Below are 24,158 nucleotides of genomic sequence, written 5' to 3'. Positions count from 1 at the left end.
TGTTATCTAAAATGTCAAGAATGCTGTTGTCATGAGACTCTTGCCTAAATGATGACACTGCTGAGTTTTGGGCGGCAGCACCACCGAATATGGGGGACTGAGTCTAACCCCAAACCGCAGGCAACTCTCAGCCTAACGCTTTCAGCTAGCTAGCAGCACCTCACAGATACTGTAGGTAAAAGTGATTTGTGGCAGCCCATCATGTGACACTCTTAGACTCCTCTGGGAAGTCATATTGGAAATAGGTCATACCCCGTTCTCCTAGTTACATAAGTGTCACACATGTAATGACAGGCAAAAGCATATCTTGGTTCAATACGATTAATTGAAGAAAAGGTATTCTATGTAAAAAGGCATGAAGTGTGATTATAAGGATGATGAAACCAGACACTATTACAACGGTGACTACGAAAGTGAAACATAGAAACAGTCCCATCATATTTGTCACAATAGTATTACCGATATTCCTACACACACTACCAACATTCCTACATGAGAGCAAGTAGCAGTGATAGTCCTCATCCACCCATCTAGTCCTGGGAGTGCAGCACAAGCCCCACACCTGTGTTGAAGGTAAAGGAGAGATTGGTTAGCCTGCTGGAAATCCTCCTCCATGACAGAAGAGGAACCGCCACGTTTCTACTGAAACTGCAAAGGCGACGGGCAGCTTAAGATGGCAAGCTGACTAGAATGTCCCCTTTAAGGAGACTAGGGCAGCCTGATGTTTTATAATAAACATTGTCTTATTCTAGGTACTGCCCTGATGTGACAACATGTCCCTTTCTGTGCAAGGAAGACACTGTAGCCCACCAGCAAGTCTCTGCAATCCCTCAGATATCAATGGGACGCCATCTCAATGTGTACCTATAATAATAAAGAATGGCAAAGGGCATTAGAATATTCCTGCAAGGTCTTCATGAATGCCCTTTTCAAATTTGCACAATTCAACTTTGTCCACAGATCCCATCTCACACCACAAAAGATCAGATGGATCAACCATGGAGCACAGGCAGAATGCTGTAGATGCCATTACTGCCCCACAGACGTTCATTACATCATGTGGATCTGTCCAAGGCTTTGTACGTTTTGGGAAGTAGTTCAGACCACTATTTCTGAAGTCATGGATAAACCAGAATTAACTAGTATAGAAGCCTGTTTCATAAGCATGTACCCCAGACCCTCAAAGGCTAAGATCACAAAGAGATTCACAGAACTCCTAATAGCCAGGCACTTTATATTAATGAGCTGGAAGACTATTCAGCCCCCCAGTATTAGTGCATGGAAGAAAGAGATGCACTACTGGTCAGAGGTGAAGAGCAAGGCACTGTGCAGAGAAAAGTGCAACCTCTTGTCGTAGTTGGACTTTTGCTTTAGGCAAGTCTGCTGGTTTAAGGATGACAGTACTTATGTTTGTAGGTGACTATGCCTATCCTACAACAAGTCGCAACTGTAGTCCCAACCCTCCCAGCTCACTAGCAGTACCTCACCAAAAACCCAAACAGTTGAAGGTGATTTGTGGCAGCGTTTATGCATGGACCCAAGAGTATGACATCTCAGGGAGTGTCGTGGTTAAATAGAGATCACCCCTTTCTCATAGATACATCATGTCTCAACCAAACGCAGGCAATAACTAAGATGCAGTAATGTTTCAATAGTGTTTATTCAACTCAATCTGCAATCTGCAATCTGGTCAGGATCCCTCTGATTATCTGTCTAAAGTGAGGTGTATTTATACAGATCTACTTGGACCCCTGACGTAGGCTGTTCCAAAACAATAGATAACACAGCGAGCTTGGGACGGTAATTAATATAAACAATTCCCTCAAAAGCGTGAAGTGGAAAGTACCTAATGTGAATATCTACAGTTTGTTTGTCTTTGTCGCTTGATTTGATGCCTTAGCGCGGCTGCACTGATAATATAAACTTAAACAAATGGCCTAACTATAAACACAGCAGCCATCTTAGAAGAATTAAGTAAATAAACGGGCTAAGAGAGAGCAAACTAAATAGGGGCACGAGTCTGCAAGTCAAAGGCTAAGCTAACTCCTGTTATCCCAATAAAACAAACTAGGATTCACTACATTCTGAAGTAGGCCAATTGCATTGCTATGGATCAAATTAGTGCTAGAATGTAAGCATCATAGGGACGCAGATGATAAACCCCCCTGAACTCTGGCTTTAAGCCCCTCATATCCACCAACTAGGATGGAGATTTATCACCGGCTGACACACCCTTTCTGAAGCTCAGTAAGACTTGCCACTATCTTACCTTCTTTACTTCCCTTATAAAGTCAGTTTGACCCTCCCCCCTACACACATACACTGCAACACAGTGACATTTAGAAGTAGTCTGAAAGGAGGTACAAAGTCCAGGTGACTGAAGAAAGAACTTTAGTGAAAACACATCAGCCTCATCGCAGGTACCAGTCTTTCTCAATTAAACAGTCTTTATTCTTTTAACAGACTCTGGTCCTGATTTATACTTTTTGTGTGCTGCATTTAGCGTCATTTTTTGATGCAAAAGTGGCGCAAACTTACAAAATACAAAAAAGTATAAATCAGGGCCATTGGGTTCTAGAATCTTAGGATTGGATGGTTCCACTGTTACACACAGAGGGGAGAGAGTTTGGGTGCAGAAGCTACCACACATCTTCCTTTCTAAATAATCCAATTAAGGAAATGAAAACTTAACACACAAATCATAATAGTTGTAAAGGGAACAGTATTTCGAAACAGGACATATAGAATGAAATCTGCAATACATATATAGATTATTTGGTAACATAGTCTTTGAGAAACCTTGGAGGACAAGAAAACAGACTACTTGCTTTCCATGCTCCAACTCCAGAGTTAAAACCACATATTTCATTATCCCTATGGGCTTATTCCCTTCCAACATTACCCATCTCAAACTCTGATTGTTCAACATTATAAGCATCAGGGGCTCTATGTACGACACCGCAGAAGGCGAAATTCACAGTTTGCGACTGCAAAACAGCCATGTACAATGTACCAGCCCTATTTTGGGAGTCGGTAAACAGGTATTGACTCGCAAAATAGGGATTGCAACTCACAATTAGGAAGGGGCGTCCTGAGGGCGTCCCTTCCTAATTGTGAGTCACAGTGGTATGAATGATTGTTTTGTGACTGTGAATGCAATCACAAAACAATCGCAGTTAACACCAGTTTCAAAATGGTATTAATCCATTCTCATAGAGAGAAGGGCCCCCCATGAGACCCTTTCTCCTTTTGTGAATGCATGCAAAAAAAAAAAATCAGAGCAGCCAGTGGTTCCACGGACTACTGCCTACCAGTGGCAGCTGCCACTCAATGGGGGAGGCGGGGCATGGGGGGATGGGCGGGGGGATTGGGGACAGGGTGAAAAAAAAAGCTTACCTGTGGGGAAGACGCGTTAGTCTCCCCTACGTCCACATCCTCTTCCTGTTCCCAGGCTCAGCAGCAACAGCAGCGTCGTGATTGGTCTGAGCAGCCTGCTTCACTGCTCAGGCTGGGAGTAGGAGCCAGGGCGTGTTCTCCACTCAGCTGTGCAAAACAACCGGGTAGAGAACATGCAAAGTGTGCATGTCTGTTTGGTCAGCCCAACACAGCCGGCAAAACAGACATGCCCCCTTTCATAGTGCACATAAGCGTCCTCCGGCCCCCTCCCTCCAGCCCAGCCCCGCCCCTTCTACCAGGAAAAATAAAATGATAATAACTTAGCGTTATTATTCCTTTTCCCCCAATCCAGTGGGGTGACGCTCCTCCGCCTTAGCAGAGGAGCCGCCCTTGCTGCCTACTCTAAAAAAATGAAAATAAAACTTTTCATTTTTCTTTTTGAAATGCATCCCATTTTCCTTTAAGGCAAATGGGCTGCATTTTAAAATAACGGTTTTATTGAAAAGCAGTCACAGACATGGTGGCCTGCTGAGCCCAGGCAGGTCACCATCCCTGTTAGTGCAGCCATTCCCAACGTGGTCACAAATTGCAACCTTCCTCACAAACATTAACAAGTCATTTTCAACCCCATTGGGAATCACTAAATGTGCCTAAGACACATTTGTATATTTCATTTTCAAGTCTCTAATTACAAATCGCAATGAATCGCAATTAGAGAGTCGCAAAATTAAATTGTCATACATCTGGCCCTAGGATCTTTAGCATCCACACTTATTCCAGTATATCTGATAACCCTTCACAGATTCCAATGTAGAAGATCAAGTATGCGGTTGGTGTAACCATTTGCTCAAGTTACTTATATAGTTATTTTTCAAGGTTGCTGCACTTCCACATCAATAAAGTAGAATGAACTAATTAGCCGTGTGTGAGAGGAAACCGTTACACACACAAATTTCTCTCTTCATGCACAGCTTGCACAGTCATGCAAAACCACTGTTACAGTACACATTTAGAGACATTGGGGCATATTTACAAGAATAGTGGCGCAGGACAGCGCAGCAAGTAACCTTGCTGCACTGTCCTGCTCCACAGGGAAAGGGCAGAAAAGCTCTGTATTTTCGAAATATGGTGCATTTCTGTCCTTTCCCCTTGCGCTGGTGCCCATTTGGCTGCCTAAGGCCAACGCGGGCACCCTTGCACCATGCACCATGCAGGACTGTTTTTCTGCAGGAAGTGACACCTTCCTGCACAAAACAATCCATGGAGGCATTTTCCTCCATGTGGGCTGCAGAATGCAGCATACATAGAAAGAGGGAAAAACGAGGAGAAATAAAGATTTCTCCTCGTTATGCCTCCCTTGGTGAGGCATACGGTTTTGACACATTCCCATGTTTACATAGTAAATCTGGGAATACGTCAATCAATTTTCATGGGTGTTGCTTGGGAAAACCCACCACAATGCCCTTGGAACGCACCCCTGATGCAGAGGCGACTTGCACTGCCTTGTCTTTCTCCATATCTATGAGACCATGAAAAGCCACGCACAGTGGCTTTGCGTGGCCTTATAGATATGGGTCTGCACTCTGCGCCACTGGGGCATCAATAAACGTGATGCTCCAGCGGTGCACGGGTCTTGTAAATATGAGTATCACAAAACTGTTAATGCATAAGCTTGTTTTACTGCCCATCATCTTTTGAAAAGTAGACTACGGTACGAGTGTAAACATTTCAAAAGAGAAGAACTTTGTAATTAAATATGTATGATTTTTAAATGCACAAGTCGCCAAAAATGCCCATAAACCTTCTGTGAATAAGAGCCTGGCCGAGCTCCAGTGAAGTGGTCTTTAAAACCTGTTAAATTTTGCCCAGTGTTGCCTGCTTATAAAGAATGTCTTTCAGGTTCAAAACTGGCCCAAATTGCAAACATGGGTCGCTTTTTAGCTAGCTAATTAATTAATTAGGGCCACTTTTATTTTGGTGCTGGGGACCAGACCTACTTTCTATCCTATTCCGACCCTAGAACTAGGTTGCCTTTCAAATACTTCATATTATGACAGAGAGAGAGAGCTGAAATCTAGATCCAGAGACTATCACTCATTTCCAAAGGCCTGTGGTGGAGCTGCTGCTGATGGCTTGCCAGTGGTGCTGTGAATGGAGATAGAGTTGGTCCTAATGTCACCTGGGTCCCTCCTGAGCGCCCACTATGAATTCCTGAGGAGGGATTGCTTTTCTATATCCTGCGTAGTTGATGTCTGCCTTTCATTATGGGAGAATTTCTATGTCTGAGACTGCCTGCTTGTTTAAAACCCAACCAGCTTTGGCTGATGCTTGGGATCGAATGTAATTGAACACTCGCCAGTTGTCATAGCTGTCATACTTCTTTGCTGGACCAATTACAGAGACATCACGCAGTCCTTCCTGACCTGCAAAGCAGCATTTGCACTGCATCTACTATTGTTTAATGTTTCTGCCCCACTGAGCTTCAAACTAAATCACTTGCTCCTCATTTTCAAAAGCACTCTTGAGAAAAAGCTCCTACCGCCCTGTAACATTGCGTATACAATCTATTTATTTTTTAACAGTTACTTCCATAAATGTTTCATGGGGAAACCCACCTCCTGTGCCATCTTTATACTCTTGCCATTGTGGGGTCTAAATCCCCTAAAACTGCACTCCTGGTGATGTGCCTCAAAAGCATGCCTTGGGGTGCAGTGTAATACACCACCTCTTCAACCATCATTTGTAAATATGGTTTTAGAAGTGTTTCACCATTTCAAAAAAGTTACACAGAACCTTCAAGGTTGTTCGCCATAATGAAAAGGAAACAAAAACCTTACTGCCACTTACATATTCTTCACATACAGACTCGCTATTGTTTTCTTCAAAAGGACTTACTTTATACTCAGCATTTGTCAAACATTCAGTGGAATAACTAAATAAAAATTATAAAGTATTACAACATTCTGATTCTCAGTTGGTATTTGGCTGTTACCAAAGATTACACAAAAAAATCCATACAAAGTCATAAAAAGCACAAAAAATAAATATGTTTAGTCATTCAATCCTTTTGGACGTCAACTTAAAAGTGTTTCAATCCAATGTCATTCATAAAGTTTCAGTGTACATTATCTGCAACTCCTCTCGAATATATTATATGAACTGACACAAGAATACAATAATGGCATATTAAGTTCCATCAAGGTAAAGTTCTTGTGTGCTAGTGTTTTCACACTGTGTGTTCTTCTATAATTTTTGTTTTCATTTCCATATAAATACTCACCAGAACCATTTCTGGATCTGGAATGATACGAACTTCTGTGGAAAATGGGGCTGTTGAGTGGGGTGAGAGCCCTTCTCAAGCAACAGCCACAATCCTTGGCAGAGTGAACCACAATAAGTCACTAAATTAACCTGTGCTTAGCCCCTTGGTAGCTTGCACAAAAGCAGTCAGGCTTAACTTAGAGGCAATGTGTAAAGTATTTATGTTGCACTTAAACAGTAATATTGTGAAGGCACAACAAAAGAAAATACCCATACTCAGTTATTAAAATTGAGTAAATGGACTAAAACAACAAAGCTCCAATCAGTAGAACAGAGTTATGAATTTTTAAATTGTTTAGTAAAAACTAGCTTCTAAAAGATCAAAGTGCTAGCACAGACATCTAGCTTCTCAAGACCAGAGCAAAGAAATAAATTATGGCTGACCACAATGAAGTGTGGTCCGGGTACACAGTTGGATCGGACCTGGTCTCTGCTTAGCTTCCAAATTAGAAAAAAGTTGTAACAAAAATATCTGAGAATGTAAAGTCCAGCAGGACAAAGCAGCCACCAGTGTCTGATGAGGAGGAGGACGAGGCGTCTTTTTTAGGGAGCCATGGGACAAAGTCGTAACAAAGAATTCTATGTTTGGACTTAGGCTTTTTTTTGGAAATCAAAAATCTCCAGTGTGATGAAGCTGCAGGCTGTAGCTGATGAGGGCTCCATGAGGCTGGATACACCTTCTGCAAGGGGCCACCAAACAGGATTTGCTTTTGTGATGAAGACAGTAGCAGGAGCTACTGCGAAGTCAGGTCGACCAGCAATGCTCCTAGGGCAGATCAGCGAGCAGGTATCTTTCAATCTCCTTTTGGTTCTCAGGGCACTGTTTAGCTGAAAAACCACCAAGTTTTGGAGCTTAGTCACCAAACACCCCACCCAACACACACAGATAGTTTGGCCTCCCTAACCGAGCTCCAAAGGGTCTAGATCACAAAAGGCCAGTGTGAAGTTCTTTGTGTGTGTGATGAGGCAGCTCCTTTGAAATACTCCGCCCTTCTCATCTGGCCAACAGCCAGTCCTCCTTTTTGTCACTGTCTGAGAGGAATACACAAAGGCCAACTGCCAACTACACCCAGTCATGTGACCCAGAATAAAGGTTATAGGCACAAAATGATTAGGATAGTAAAAAAGAATTGTGACTGAAAATGTGACTTTACCATCAAAGAGGGTTTAAAAATTAAAATTCTTTAGAAATCAAACCCAACATTTTGTCCTGTTCCTAATCAAAAGTTAGCACTTATTAAATGCAGTAGAGTAACCCAATGTTATCCTGTGAGAGAGGTAAGTCTCACATTAGTGAAAAACAAATTGAGGAGTGTTTTTTCGCTACCGGGACATGTGAAACTATAATAGTGCATGTCCAACTTTTTAAACACACTACACCCTGTCGTATGGACTGTTTAGGCCCTACCTGGTGGGTGGCATATGTATTAAAGAGGGAGTTTTAGGACAGTTAAAAGATGTATTTTGCCTGGTCTAACTGGCAGTTTAAAACTTCATACAGGATGCAACATACAGGATTAGACATGTTTTTACAGGCTACTTAAATGGGTGGCACAATAAGTGCTGCAGGTCCACTAGTACCATTTTAATTTACAGGTTCTGGGTATAGATTGTACCACTTTACTAGAAACTTATATGTAAATTAAATGTGCCAATTGGGTAAAAGCCAATTTTACCATGTTTAAAGGTAAGAGCACAAGCACTTTAGCACTGGTTAAAAATGGCAAAGTGCACAAAGTCCTAATGCCAACAAAAATGAAATTCATAAAGCAGAAAGGGTGAAGACAAGAATTATGGGTGCCACCCTGCCGAGAGGTCAAACTCCAACCGTACTAACAGTGGCTTGGGCGGAGGAGCGTCGCAACATCCACCCCCTCCCACCAGCAACCACTGCAAATCCTTTAACATGGAAAGGATAATAAACAATATTTATTATCCTTTCCTTGTTAAAGGGTGGGGCATATGGGGTGACGAGTAGTAAGGGGAGTGCACTGTGCACTCCCCTCACTGCGCATGTCTGTTTGGCCGGCCATCTCAGGCCGGCCAAACAGAAATGCGCACAGGTCTTTTTCCAGCCCAGAAATACGGTACTGGGCTGGAGAGAGCTGCACAGGCTCCCAGTCTGTCTAGGAGCACCCTGGAAGGGCTCTCCCAACTAATCCTGACGCTGCTTTGAGCAGCGTCAGGATTGTTAGCAGGGCATGCTGGGAGCATGTGCCTGCAGCTTGCTGAGGAGACGGAGGAGATGAGCAGAGCCCGGAGCGAAGGTGAGCTTTTAAAAATGTATTTTTTTAAATGTTTTTAATGTCCCACCAACCCCTGAGCGTCGCCCCGCCGCCTGTGACACCAGAGAGCTGCAACTGAGTACTAATGGAATCAGTAAGAGTGTTCTGGAATAGTGTGACACCAAACTATGTCGGTCTACTGTTTCATATTTCTCTAGGTGTACATTGTGTGTAATATTCATAGTGGTGATGTATCAATTAGCTTCAGGATGCTAACTCTGAGCATTTAATATGCTGTAACCATGTGGATAATTTAGGTACATCTAATACAAATCTACACCAAATAAAAGTAATCTAAGTATAACATATATTAACAAAGAATCTCCTAAATGCATTGAAAATCTTATCTTAAATGCATTGTATTCAAAGTCAAACAATTCTTTATTCGGTTAGAAAACCATAAAAGGAACTGTATTCAAACATATGTAGAAACTCTTCCGTTCAAGAGAGCCACTCTGTCATATAATATAAAGTGGTCAATAACTCAGAGCCCGACTGTGATACATCGCGCCATTGATTAATATAGTATTTATATCTCCTCTCCCAAGGAACTGAAAATATCCTCATAACTCGTAACCAGATGTGCAACATTCACTATTTTGCATTGACACAAATAACACTGGAACCTAAATTAGGTAGTACACAAGTGGTGTTTAAAGGTATGCGTCAAAGTAACCACTTATGTACCTAAAGATGGCGCTCAAAGCTAAGAAATAAGCGTGGCTTGCACAAACTCTTCAAAATGTAAGTAGAACATAAGCAACTTTTTTGAGTAGGCATGGAAATCAGTGACGGGTTTAAAATTGAATTATGAAATTGGACAGAGGGTATTTGATCCTTAAGATGTTATGAGCTGCAACAGACATAAAGTAATGTTGGTCCTGTTTTAAAACTTTTTCCAGGCAGGTGTGAGTACGCTACAATGTTATTTTTGTTTGAACTCAGTTATTTCCATTGAGTCTTGAGCATGTTGCAAGGACAGCTTTCTCTCGTGGAAAAGCTGTGCCTCCCGGACCTATGAGACTTGTTATCCTGTTCTCTAACTTCCTCCATTGGCCCAACAATCTCCATGTACTCTAGAGATGCTACTGTTTCGGGACATTTTTCAGTGGCGGTTTCTGCATGAGGGCGTCGGGGCTCCCCCCTCGTAAGTTCATAACAAAAAAAAAATGAAAATGAAAATGAAAAAAACTCCTCGAACTCCCTAACAAAAATGCACACACCTCTTGCTTGGGGCTGCGGCCTGGCCCGATGCTGCTGTCACGTGACATGAGAGTGGCAGGATGACGACGATGTATTCCATTTTCCTCTGGGCAGGGCAGGCCCTCCCCTAACTGAGTCTGTGTTTGCCGGGCTGACAAGCTCACAGCCTGAGGCCTGTGAGGTCATCAGCTCGGCAAAGACATAGCTCCGAGGACCAGTCTCCACCCCCTAATGACGTGTGGATAAAGTTAGCCCCGGGCTCTTCAGGCTGAAGCCCTGCAGTGCTAGGGGCTTCACGTCAGTCAGGATAGTGGAGGATGGTCACCCCACCCTTTCCCAATTCGTCACGGAGGGTGGGTCCAGCCCTGTGACAAGTTGGGAAATGGTGGGTGGGGTAGAGGCTCAAAATCGAGTCTGCGCAGTTTGTGTTAGCAAACACGAGGTGTCTGCTTCCTGCGTTGCTGTTGGGAGTCGGTCCGACGGTAGACTCCCTTCTAAAGAAGTGAAGAGAGAGGATGCAGCCGTTACCAGCTCCAGTCTGTGAGTAAAATTACCAGGGCATCTTGTTAACGCTTTATGATTCTGATGTATCACCCTCGACCAGGGAAGGAGGGGAACCCTGCTGCACATTACTGGGGCATTGCCACTCTTGCCTTCACAGTATCACTCCGTGACTTGCTGGCCCCGCGCCATGGGGGGTAAGGCACCCTTTTTGTTCTCAGTGACTTGGTGTGGTTGTCTGGGGTGGTAGCTGCCGGGCCTGGGTCCTGCTCGGTGACAGTCTGGATCGGTTGCAGCAGGAGGAGGCTCGCCTGCAGGTTAGGCTCAGATTCTCTTTGGGTGTGGACTGTCGCTCTTCCGTGTACCTCACACCTCACTCGCTGCCTCTGGAATTATTTTCATTCCAAGCATTTCTTTCTGCAGCTCACAGTTAGGCAACTCTTATCTGCGCCCGCGTCCTTAGTGTTAGTTCAGACACAGGCGTTTAGTTTTTTCAGCACACATATACGTCCCTTCGGCTAGCCAGTCTTTTTCTTTTTATGATTTTCATCGGGGACCCGGTGGGAGTCACCTTCGTGCTGTGTGACCTCTGGGCTGCCTCGAAGCTGAGAGAAACATATCAGCCATTTGTTTGTGTCTTGGAATTCCGGAAGGGCCAGGATCGTGTCCTTGAGCAGCGAATCCACCGGGTTCTGTTTTAGCGTGGCTCCCCAGGCCCAGTCTCCTGTAATAATCGAGCAGTTTGGAGAGCTCTAAATTACTTTTGATGTGATTTGTTTTTTATATCTGTCGTCTTAAGTTTATATTTCACAAGGTAATACGTTTCTGCCTTTAATAATTTCCCCAATATTTTACCAAATCTGACTTAAAAATATAGGCCATGCCATTAAAATGCTGACGAGGTGGCAAATCTAGAGTTTCTAGGGAAGCTTGTGGGTTCGGCTGCGTCACCCGTGTCCTCTTGACTGCAGCTGCCGTTGTTAGCTAACCACCCACTGCACGTGGGCGATGTCACTTCCCCCTGCATGCAGAGCTTCCCCTCTGACACTTTTGTCTCCTTTGGGGCTGGATTGTTCACCGGCTTTTTCTCCTGCTTTGGTGGCTCCAGGTAGGGGAATGTGGAATTTGACCACAATGCAGGATGCTACAGTTCAACAGATATTTTTACTTGAGAAAACATCCCATCTTTCATCTCACAGCCCTACTTAGCTCCCTAGTAAGCCGCGTGCCCTCTTAGAGCTCTGCTACTTGGTGCACACGTGCATACAAAAACACCACCCAGCCAATCTGATCTCAGAACTTTGTCTTTATAAACCATCCCACGCCTTGAAGAGTCTTCTGTGGGTGATCTGCGCTTTTCTGTCCTTACCCCTAAATTGTGAAGCAGTCTTCCCACGGAACTCAAGAAGGACGAATCTGGAGAAATGTAAGATGAAATAAAAAAACGTCCTGCTTTTCTTCTTCTAATCTGGCTTCTTACTTAAGAACATGGTGGACAGCGCCTAGAGACCTTATGGTTTTAGGTGCTATGTCAATGTAATTAGTAGTAGTATCTCTTGCTTTGTGATTCCAGACTTGTGCTTGGGATAGTGTTCTGCAATAAATTCGTTTTGGGATACATTTTGTGTTAGACACTGTGGGACTTTTTTTTAAGTCTGGAAAAACAATTGCCAGTAAATGTGCCACGGCTTGCTGGTGTAGGATTCGTGAAACTGGAGTCGCAAAGCTTTTAGTGGTAAAGATGGTGATCCCATCGGTTCTCTCTCTTGGTATTTTGTGCCCTTTAGGGGCCACACATATATAGCCCAGGAGAGAAGGTAGCCAGGACCTCCATCACTGCTTCCTGCCCCTGGTGGTTTGTGTATTTATTCCCCCTTTATGAAAATGATTTTGTTGTGAAATATTTCTACTTTGGGAAGTTAATGGTCCCAACAAAAGGAATATATTTCCTGAAACGTATTCGAAGCTCATGTTTGAGTGCACATTCATGCATAGTTTAAGACTTGTATTTCTAATTTTATATATTCTCTACTACTGATAAAACTTTCATTATATGGTCACTAATCTTGACTGAACATGTAACACTTGTGTAATGGGATCTCTATGTAATATACAGTACTATTGCTCTACGAGCTTGTAAGATCAGCACTGTATGTACATCGTGGCTTTTGATTTACCCACCCTGCCATTTCCATGTAGAAATGAGGCCGGATGGAAAAGTAAAAAGAAAGATGCTTCATAGATTTTGAAGAATGATGTAACCTTGCATACTAGCCTGGATAGGATAGATATTTAGCACAACATAAGACAGTATGGTGGAAATCGATTATTTCACCTTTTTCAACGTGTTCTGGTGAAGGCTAAATCTCATCCCCTGTGGGATGTGTGCCTTGCAGCCCACAAAGTATTGAAATATTTAATTTTTTAAGCACTTCAATACGATTTTTTTCTATCATTGTATGAGAAAATTGTGATGTAAAATGCTTAATAAGGCTGTTTTTCTCCCAAATTTTCTTGAAGCGCACACCCAAATCCGCCCTAATCAGTGTACCTCACTCACTTTGTTCTCTCTTGATAAGTTTAAATCAAACAGGATTTTTACGCCCCATCAGACTCAAAGTTTATCAGCCGCCACTGCATTTGGTATCCCTTACCGCTGCCTCCTACTAAATCTGAACAGAATTACTTTCCCCTTTGTGGTTTATACAAATGGTTCAGTTCTTGGAGACATGGACTTTTTAACGTCTACTACTTCAAGGCGGCAGAGAACCTGCTCGCCCTTTCCCTGGAAAATCTTGGCATCCTCACATAACTGGGGTCTTTACCTCCTGGCCATGGTGAGTGGTTCATTAGAAGTGTACTTTGTGTGTGCATGGGACCAACAGGCATTGTGCAATCTGAGAAGTGTCCATTGGGAAGACTGCACAAAATGATGCTGTGGAAATTCTTTATCAGGATAGGAGGCTCCGATTATGCTTTCTTTTTCTTTTACTGTCTCAACACAGCAGCCAATCAAAAGACAGTAAAACAAAAAAATATCAAAACCCATTATGCTTTACAATGGGTCACATGTACCAATCACCACTCAAGACCCCTGTCCATATATATCATGGCCCCTAGAGTCACTTCCTCTTTCTCCGCAGCAGATAAGTACTCATTTTACTTACTTGATTCTTTGAACGTATAATGTTGTTTGTGCATGGTTTATTCATTTACCTCATAGCATTAAAGAGAAGCTATTCTGCTGGCATAATTATTGTTATTTCAGCACTTTGCACTTTTGTTAATTTTTCAATCGGCTTCTTGCCGTCTCAGCCCTTTTGTGGAGTGGGAGAGGGAGCGGACTATGGGGGTCATTACAACATTGGTGGTAAAAGCTGCTTACCGCCGTGCAGAAGACCGCCAACACACCGCCGTGGCCGCGGAAATCCGCCACAGCTATTATGACCCACATGCCGAAATCCGACAAAATTCAGACAGCCACACAAGTCCGCCACACCAAGGTCATTGATAAACTGGCGAAAACAAAACCTCCACCGTCACGCCAACAGAAATATGCCCATGCTATCACGACCCATGAATCCACGCGGCGGTCTTTCAACCGCGGTATTCCATTGGCGGTACAAACCGCTGCGCTCAAAATACACACACATCTCCAAAACACCACCACATTGGACAATTCGAAAGACACACACCTGATACACATACACACACCACTCCCACACACTCAATACAATATAAAACACACACCTACATCATCCACAAACCCCTATGACAAAAAATCTTGAAAGAGGGCCAGAGAGAGACACCACCATCCACAAACTAGCAGCCACAGGCACTCAACACCATCACCCACACAACTTCCACGCATAAAACACCACACACCACTACATATCACCACACTTATCACCACATACACCACCCCACACATCACCTACACCATCCCATGGCACGGCAAAGACACCCCAGGTTCTCGGAGGAGGAGCTCAGGGTCATGGTGGAGGAAATCGTACGGGTAGAGCCACAGCTATTTGGATCATAGGTGCAGCACACCTCCATAGCTAGGAAGATGGAGCTATGGCGAAGAATAGCCGACAGGGTCAACGCAGTGGGACAGCACCCAAGAAATCAGGACGACATCAGGAAGAGGTGGAACGACCTACGGGGGAAGGTGCGTTCCGTGGTCTCCAGACACAACATCGCGGTACAGAGGACTGGCGGCGGACCCCCACCTCCTCCCCCACAACTAACAACATGGGAGGAGCAGGTCTTGACTATTCTGCATCCTGAGGGCCTCGCAGGAGTCGGTGGAGGAATGGACTCTGGTAAGTCAAATCTTAACTATCATATCCCCCACCCTACCTGCATGCTATCACATACCCCCACCCCTTTCACTCCAAGTCCTCACAAATGTACCAATATCACAAACCACCCATCCCAACACCAAGCCCTGCATGACACAACAAAGCATGGACACCCATCACTAAAGCAGGCCCACTGCACATACCCATAACACCCCCCTCAACCATCATCACACAAGCCCACACACAGGAATGCTAGCACTGGGGTACACGTTCACCCACCCATTGCACACCATGAAACACACAGATGCAATAATCATGCCTTTACACCCCTGCAGGACCACTACCCAAAGTCACCAGACAGGAGGGTCCAGGCATCTCCACCCCACCCACAGAAGAGGCCCACAGTGATGACACCAGCTCTGTCCACCTGGATCTAGATGACCAGCCCGGACCATCGTGGGCCTCAGGACAGTCGGTTCCCCTCACACAGGCACAGGCCACCACAGACCTTCCACCTTCTGGTAACACCAGCACAGCACCCACCCAGCGGGCCCATACCTCCGTCCCCAGGACACGTCAATCAGCTGTGTGTCCACCACTACAGGGAACCCAGGATAACCCACCACCACAACAACAACAGGGACCTGGGGGCAGTGGTAGTGGGCACACGGTCCAGGGGACGGAGGCACAGGAACACAGGGGAACTGGCAGGGCTGCTGTGCGACAGGGGGCGGACAGGCCTAGGGAACCCACTCTCCAAGAGGCCCACTCCTCCATCATGGGAGACCCAGCGCCTGCAGGAGGAACAGTATTTGGGCTTCAGGGAGGAACTCAGAACCATCAGCACCGCCCTGGGTACCATCGTAGGGGTGCTGAAGGAGATACTTAACACCAGGAGGGACACTGTGGCACTCCAAGGGGCCCCTGACACTAGCATGGACGATGAACTGCCCACCACCTCCGCCGGCGCTAGTGGACAGGAGGAACCGCCACAGGACCACCACACCAGCACCCCACCCCCTGCAGACGGAGAACCACCCCGCAAGCGGTCCCTGAGAACCAGGAACAAGACAGAGCACGATGCCGAGACCCCCGCCAAGAAATAAGACTACCCTGATTGTCATCCTACTGTCGCACTTTGTAACCCTGTCAATATTGGAACTGCCCCAGCTCCACTTCCTATGCCCATATGGGCAATGCACCTGTGAGACTAATAGACTTTACTCTGCCATGGACATTCCTCCACCATCACCCCTCACCATTTTACAACCCCCCTCCAATATTTAGCACTGCAATAAACACCCTTGAACCACAAAACAATCTGGAGTCAGTCTGTGATTTTGAAAATGTGTATTAGCAATGACAGTGACAAAATGCGTTCTCAAATGTAATGTCAACATACCTACGTCACACATCTCAAGTCCATGAGGAATCTAAGCAGATGGCACACGTTGGAAACCACACCTGTGAAACCGTAATGGAAATGTACAACTCAGTTACCATATACGGGTTGAAGTCGACAGACAGGATAGAGGTAGAAGTGTGAAAGTACTTGTAGTAGGCAGGAATGTATTCTCACCTGTGTGTCACTGGAAATATTGCTGGATAACTGAGTCCCTGTTGTCAATGTCTTCTTCCTCTGCTTCCTCCTCATCACTGTCCACAGGCTCCACAGCTGCCACAACACCGTCATCTGGACCATCCTCCTGCAGAAAAGGCACCTGTCATCGCAAAGCCAAATTGTGAAGCATACAGCAGGCCACAATGATCTGGCACACCTTCCTTGGTGAGTAGAATAGGGAACCACCTGTCATATGGAGGCACCTGAACCTGGCCTTCAGGAGGCCGAAGGTGCATTAGATCATCCTCCTAGTCCGCCCATGGGCCTCATTGTAGCGTTCCTCTGCCCTGGTCCTGGGATTCCTCACTGGGGTCAGTAGCCATGACAGGTTGGGGTAACCAGAGTCCCCTAATAGCCACACCTGGTGCCTCTGGAGTTGACCCATCACATAAGGGATGCTGCTATTCCACAGGATGTAGGCGTCATGCACTGAGCCAGGGAACATAGCATTTACCTGGGAGATGTACTGGTCTGCCAATCATACCATCTGTACATTCATCAAATGATAACTCTTTCGGTTCCTGTACACCTGTTCAATCCTGTAGGGGGGGACCAGAGCTACATGGGTCCCATCAATGGCACCTATGATGTTGGGGATATGTCCAAGGGCATAGAAGTCACCTTTCACTGTAGGCAAATCCTCCACCTGAGGGAAAACGATGTGTTTCAGCAGGGCAGACAACACTCTGGACAACACGTTGGAAAACATAGGCTGGGACATCCCTGATGCCATGGCCACTGTTGTTTGAAATGACCCACTTGCAAGGAAATGGAGCACTGATAGCACCTGCACTTGAGGGGGGATTCCTGTGGGATGGCGGATTGCTGACACCAGGTCAGGCTCCAACTGGGCACACAGTTCCTGGATTGTGGCACGGTCAAACCTGTAGGTGATGATCAAATATTGCTCCTCCATTGTCAACAGGTCCACCAGCGGTCGGTACACCGGAGGATTCCGCCATCTCCTCACATGTCCCAGCGGACGGGGCCTAGGAAGGACAACAGCGACCACAGAGTCAAACAACTCAGAGGTATATACCCACAGTCTACACAGAACACCATTCATACACAGAATCTGGCCTGTATTTGTGCGACAAGAAGGTCTGTGTGACGCAGTTGGTAATTAGGCCATGTGGGCCCCTGAAATGGCGGCTGCCTGACCTCTAAACTGGGACAATGGGATGTGAGGTAACAGCGCTGGCGTTGTACACCGTCACGGTAGGCGGTCGAAGACCGCGGCGCAATGCTGCATTGGTTAACATTGGACCCTATGGGTCCCAGGAGCCAATGACGATGTACGCCGGCGGTAATGCTACGCACCGCCGCGGACGTGACCGCCATTTTCTAGCTGTTCAATCACTCGATACCTGATTTTCAACAGGAGAGGACCTACACTGCAAGTGCTGCTGTGACCTCGGTCTGGAAGAGACAATGGCTCGTGCGTCTGGGGAAAGGGCCCCTGCCTTCACTGCAGAGGAGTTGGAGAAGCTCGTGCACGGGGTCCTCCCCAGTACACGCTACTCTACGGTCCTCCAGACCAACAGGTAGGTACACAGGGAGCACGTTGTATGGGCTATGCCTGTGTGGAGAGGGCTGGTTGTAAGAAGGAAGGGGGCACAGTTCTGCGTGCATGAAGGACTGTGAATGCATGTGCCACATGGCAAGGCTAGGGATGTGGGCCACTCACTTCGACGGTGCAGTTGGTAATGACTTCTCTTCTTCCCCTGTACATTTCATGTAGGTCAGCGCCCACCAGAAGAAGGATATTTGGCGTGCCATCGTCAAGGACGTCCGGACCCTGGGGGTCCACCACAGACGGAGCACCCACTGCCGTAAAAGATGGGAGGACATTCGCCGCTGGAGCAAGAAGACGGCGGAGGCTCAGCTGGGGATGGCCTCCCAATGTGAGAGGGGTGCTGTCGCACCATGACCCCCCTGATGTTCCGGATCCTGGCGGTGGCCTACCCTGAGTTGGATGGGCGCTTGAGGGCATCACAGCAGACACAAGGGGGTGAGTACAACCTCATTCAGAGGACTTTGCGTGCAGTGAAGGTGTCTGGGTGGGGGAGGAGGGCTGTGGGTTTCCCTAGGCCAGGGCGAGTTCCGTAGGCTAGGCCCCTCCATAATGCAGGCCATGTGGCACTCCACCCACCCTCTGTAGAGTGCCAAGTACAGGTATACATGCCCCTGTGTCATCTATGTGTGCAGATGTCGACCATAGCCATGTAGGCCATATCCCACGAACTGCATCTGTAGAGCCCAACAGCGCGGCGTAGTGCAGGGGGCTGCTGTGTCTGTATTGTCCGCCAACGGTAGCGGTAAGCCATGCACTCAACCTGTCTTTCTTCTGTCGTCCTCCCCTTTTTGTAGTCTCCCTGTTCTTGTGTGCATCAGCATCATCAGGCGGAGGTACAGTGGCACCGGAGCACGAGGGAGCTGCATCCCACATGGCCATGGAGGGCCACACAGCGGACTCGGAAAATCTGTGCCCCCCACTTCTACAGGTACAGCCGCCACCCCCCTACCAGCTCTGCCCTCCCAGCAGCCCCTCAGCCTTCGCCCCGTGCCCACTCACCCAGGAGGGTGGGCATCACCTTCGCCCCAGGCACCTCAGGCCCTGCCCCTGTCACCTCTGCTGCCCTCAGTGAGGATGCCATTGACCTCCTCAGGTCCCCCACTGTTGGGCAGTCTACCATTTTGAATGCCATCCAGGGTGTAGAAAGGGAATTGCAACACACAAATGCATTCCTATAGGGCATTCATTCTGGTCAGGCTGCTCTTCATCGAACCCTGCAAACTCTGGCCTCAGCACTGATGGCAGCCATTGTCCCTGTGTCTAGCCTCCCCCCTCCAACTTCCTCCACCCAGACCCAATCCCCTGTACCCCAGCCTATCCCAAGCACCCCATCAGACCAGCATACACACACCTCGCCACACAAGGGAAGCTCAGGCAAACATAAGCACCACACATCCCACAGACACTCATGCAAGCATCACACACATACAGACACACCAACATCCACTGCCTCCACTGTGTCCCCCTCCTCGTCGTCTCCCTCCTCCCTCCCAGTATCGTCTACACTCTCACCTGCATGCACTACCACTACAGCCACTACATCACGCACCAGCATACCCACCACCACACCCCGCTCACGTGCACTCACCACCCCCACTACCATTTATACGTCCCCTGTGTCCTCTCCCAGTGTGTCTGTGACGCCCCCTCCCAAAGTACACAAACGCAGGCACACACCCACCCAACATACATCCACCTTACGACAGCCTCCAGCGCGTGCACCAGCACCCAAAGCCACAAAAGTTACACCTCCTACAACCACCTCCTCTTCCTCCACTCCCAAACCCCCTCCAACTACCCGTCCCAGTGTTCCTAGGAAACTTTTCCTGACCAAGCTTGACCTCTTTCCCACCACCCCCCCTCCAATTCATAGGTCCCGTACTAGCACCTCAGCCAAAAAATCTCCGGGACCAGTGGTGCCTGTTGTTACAGGTATGTGGAGTGCACCGGGCACCGGGGCAGCCAGTGTGACACGGAGCCACAGCACAGCCAGTCCCCCCCCCTGTGAAGCACCAGAAGTTGGACAGTGCCCGGCGGGAGAGGGGGAAGACTCCAGCCAGCAAAGCCGCTCACAAGGGTCCCGGGGGGAGTGTCAACTCAGGTGTGACTCCTCCCAAGGTGGGGAAGGGGCAGAAAAAATCGCCAAAGTCTGGGAGGAGCAGCACGGCGGAGAAGACCGCCATCATCCCCGCTGCCCAGGAGGCCACCGCCAGCCCAATCGTCACTGGCCAGGAGGCCACCGCCAGAGTCAGTGCCCAGGAGGGCAGCCCGATCGTCACTAGCCAGGAGGCCACCGCCAGAGTCAATGCCCAGGAGGGCAGCCCGATCGTCACTGGCCAGGAGGCCACCGCCAGAGTCAGTGTCCTGGAGGCTACCGCCAGCCACAGCCCAGCTGCCCAGGAGGGCCCCGGCAGCCACAGCCCAGCTTCCCAATGAAGGACCGCCAGCCCCAGCCCAGCTGGGCAATGAAGGACGGCCATGGCAAACACTGCTGAACAGGGCAAGCACCGCTGAACAGGTCAGAAACTGAAAACTCAAGCACCGCTGAACAGGGCAAAGACCGCCATGGCAAGCTCCGCTGAACAGGGCAAGCACGGCTGAACAGGTCAGAAACTGCAAACTCAAGCACCGCTGAACAGGGAAAAGACCGCCATGGCAAGCTCTGCTGAACAGGGCAAGCACCGCTGAACAGGACAGAAACTGCAAACTCTTGCACCACTGAACAGGGCAAAGACCGCCATGGCAAGCTCCGCTGAACAGGGCAAGCACCGCTGAACAGGGCAAGCACTGCCAAGTCAAGCACCGCTGAACAGGGCAAGCACTGCCGAACAGGGCAAGGACCGCCAACTCAAGCACCGCTAGCCCATGAGCGGCAGGGGCAGTGACGCAACTGGGACCATCACGGGGTGAGTAATGCACTCTGGGCACCAGTCCCCCTCCAGAACCGGTGGAGACATGCATCCACTACCTCTGTCCTGCACAGGATGAAGCACTCTGGGCACCAGTCCCCCTCCAGAATCAGTGGAGACATGCATCCACTCTGTCTGTCCTGCACAGGATGAAGCACTCTGGGCACCAGTCCCCCTCCAGAACCAGTGGAGACATGCATCCACTCCGTCTGTCCTGCACAGGATGAAGCACTCTGGGCACCAGTCCCCCTCCAGAACCAGTGGAGACTGTTATCCACTTGAGAGACTGCGGCTTTGCACTCCCCAGGATGGTACAGTGGGAAACCCACCCACTGTAGAGACTTGAGAGACTGTGGCTTTGCACTCCCCAGGATGGTAAGGTGGGCAAACCACCCACTGTAGAGACTTGAGAGACTGTGGCTTTGCACTCCCCAGGATGGTACGGTGGGCATGGAGCCCCCTCGTGGATCTGGCGTGGTGCACTCATCCGGCTGAGGTGCCCCCCCTTCCCTTCCCCCTGAGGTGCCTGTTGTATTTCTATCTGATGCCCCAGCAGTGTTCTCTCCGTTTTGATCAGGTATCTAGTGTGGGCTTCGCCCATGCATTTTGGGCCCAGTGGTCCACGGACAATGACTTGTGCATTACCTGCACTACTAATCGTGGTGTATATTTTGTTTAATGTGTATATATATATATATATATATATATTTATATATATATATATATGTAGATATTTAGTTACTGTATTTTGATATATTACAATGGTTCCACTCATTTCCTTTTGTCTTTGCATTCTTCCAGGGGGGCTGGGGGTTGTTTCTGTAATGTTTGGATATGCATTGGTGTGTGTGTTGTAGTGGGAGAGGGCGGGGGTGGGAGTTGGGGTGTTGCGTGTGTGTGTCCCTGTCGTTTGCCTCCCCCCCCTATGTCGTAGGTGCAGTACTCACCGTTGTCTTCGCCGCCGGCGTTGATGATCGTCGTATAGGAGCAGGAAGACTAGTGCAGGAAGAATATGGAGTTCAGGCTCCATGGTGCCCTCCTTCCTCGTGGAGTGTGTAGAGGTGAGCGTTTTCCCTTGAAATGGCTGTTTCTGCCGTGTTTTTATCCGCAGTGAATCCGCCCCGGAAAAGGTGGCGGATTGGTAGGTTGTGATACTGTGGGCAGTACTTTGTCTCCCGCCTGTCTGTTGGCGGTGACCGCCGCGCTGTTTGTCTGTACCGCCGTGGCGGTCGGAGTGTTAAAGTGGCTGTCATGTTGGCGGTTTCCGCCACGGTCATAATTCCCATTTTTTTACCGCCGGCCTGTTGGCGGTCTTACCGCCGCTTTAACACCGTCCGCCAGGGTTGCAATGACCCCCTATGTGACTAGCGGTAGTCCTATTTTTATTTCTAGTGCCCTCGTGGCATCGCACTGCAGTGTTACGAGTCGATCTTTTACAGAGTTCTCCTTTGGGAGATCGGCTCGTGTTCTGGATTGCATGCTACTGGAGGCCCCCCTCTGTCTCTCTATTATGCTCCCTATATGCCCAGTTTCATTTAGAATGTGGGCTGTAATAATTTAAAGAGGCTTTGCCCTGAGTGCTTTGATTTTCCTACAGGCTGCTCCCTCCACATTTTATTGGGCGTTCAGTCTGTCAGGGGTTTTTGCACTTCCCCTATATTAATATCTTGTATTTCTGTACATTTATTTGTGTATGTATATATATATATATATATATATATATATATATATATATATATATATGAGAATGTCTCAATGGGATGAGCATGAATCAGGTTATTATCCTGAGGAGACTGGAAATTAGTTAGAGATGAACCTGGTGGAAGCCCTTGATTACAGAGTTCAAAGGTCTGTCAACGATGCCCTTGTCAGGGCTTTAGGACCCTTTTCAGGCCAACTTTTTGATTATGCCCGCACCCAGGGTTGGCTACAGGAATCCCAACCTCAGAACCAAGGGTTTAAATCTAAATCAAAATCTAAGAATTTGGATAAGGATTGGATTCCGTGTCGGGGGACGTCCATGCTGATGCATTTGAAAAACTTTGATGTAAGCGTGCTAATGAACGCAACTATAGCACCAAAAAATTCACTCTGGTTTTTCCCCAACTTTGTAAGATATAAATTCCTCTTTGGAGGATTCCGATGACTCTGAGACTCCGGGACCAAGCAAGGTACCAAAAAATCAAGCTTCCCCTCTCAGGGTCCTAGATTTCGAACCCACAGAAATTGTTCACCCGAGGGCGTCCAACTGGGTCCCTTCCCCATTAGTAACGAAGGATGTTCAATCCAATATTTGCAGGAGATTCGATAAAGAGGTGCGATCCCGCCTTCAGGCGGAATGCCCTAGACAGGAACTGGAGAGTAAGGTTACAGACACTCCAGAAATAGACCCTACCATGGTGACCTTTATGAAAAGGTTTGCTAGAGATCCTAAAGATGGATCTAGATAGGTCGTGGCGTAACTGCCAAGATAAGTTAATTGACATGTCGGGTCCTTTGACAAAGAATCTAGGTATGACCTTTCACGCCAAAGAATCAGGGACCCTAGTAGACACTGATGTTCTAATTGGTTGGGCTCAAAGAGGCGTTTGTCAACTGGGCAATCCGAATTGCTCAATTTCTTCCGAATGCAGGAAGTCCATACTCATGCATATTGACCCTAAACTAAATGATTTAGTCACCTCAGAGGCGGGTCCTTCTGCAGATGGATTACTATTTGGTTCTTCCTATATTAAAGAACTGGCTAAGTTCTGTTCTACTTTTTCTTCCCTCGACAAGGCACAGATGTCCCTTAAAAAGCTTTTTAAAAGAGGCCTTTTTCTCAGGGCCGGTCGTTATGGAGGGCGAATGTCCAGCTGAGGATCTTTCGCAAGTCCTCAGAACTACTACCCCAGAGGGAGAGGAGGATGGTACGGAGATCAATCTGTTAACTCAACCCTCCATCCCACCCGCCCCAGAGGAGGACCCTCCAGGTTCCATAGAGGGTCCCAAAGGGGACAGCAAGTTGCAATTCATGATGCTGGTTACTCCGGTACCAAAGTA

Source organism: Pleurodeles waltl, chromosome 6 (assembly GCF_031143425.1).
Source record: "Pleurodeles waltl isolate 20211129_DDA chromosome 6, aPleWal1.hap1.20221129, whole genome shotgun sequence".
NCBI classification, from domain to species: domain Eukaryota; kingdom Metazoa; phylum Chordata; class Amphibia; order Caudata; family Salamandridae; genus Pleurodeles; species Pleurodeles waltl.
The sequence above is the reverse complement of the archived record's forward strand: the minus strand, read 5'-3'. Positions refer to the sequence as shown.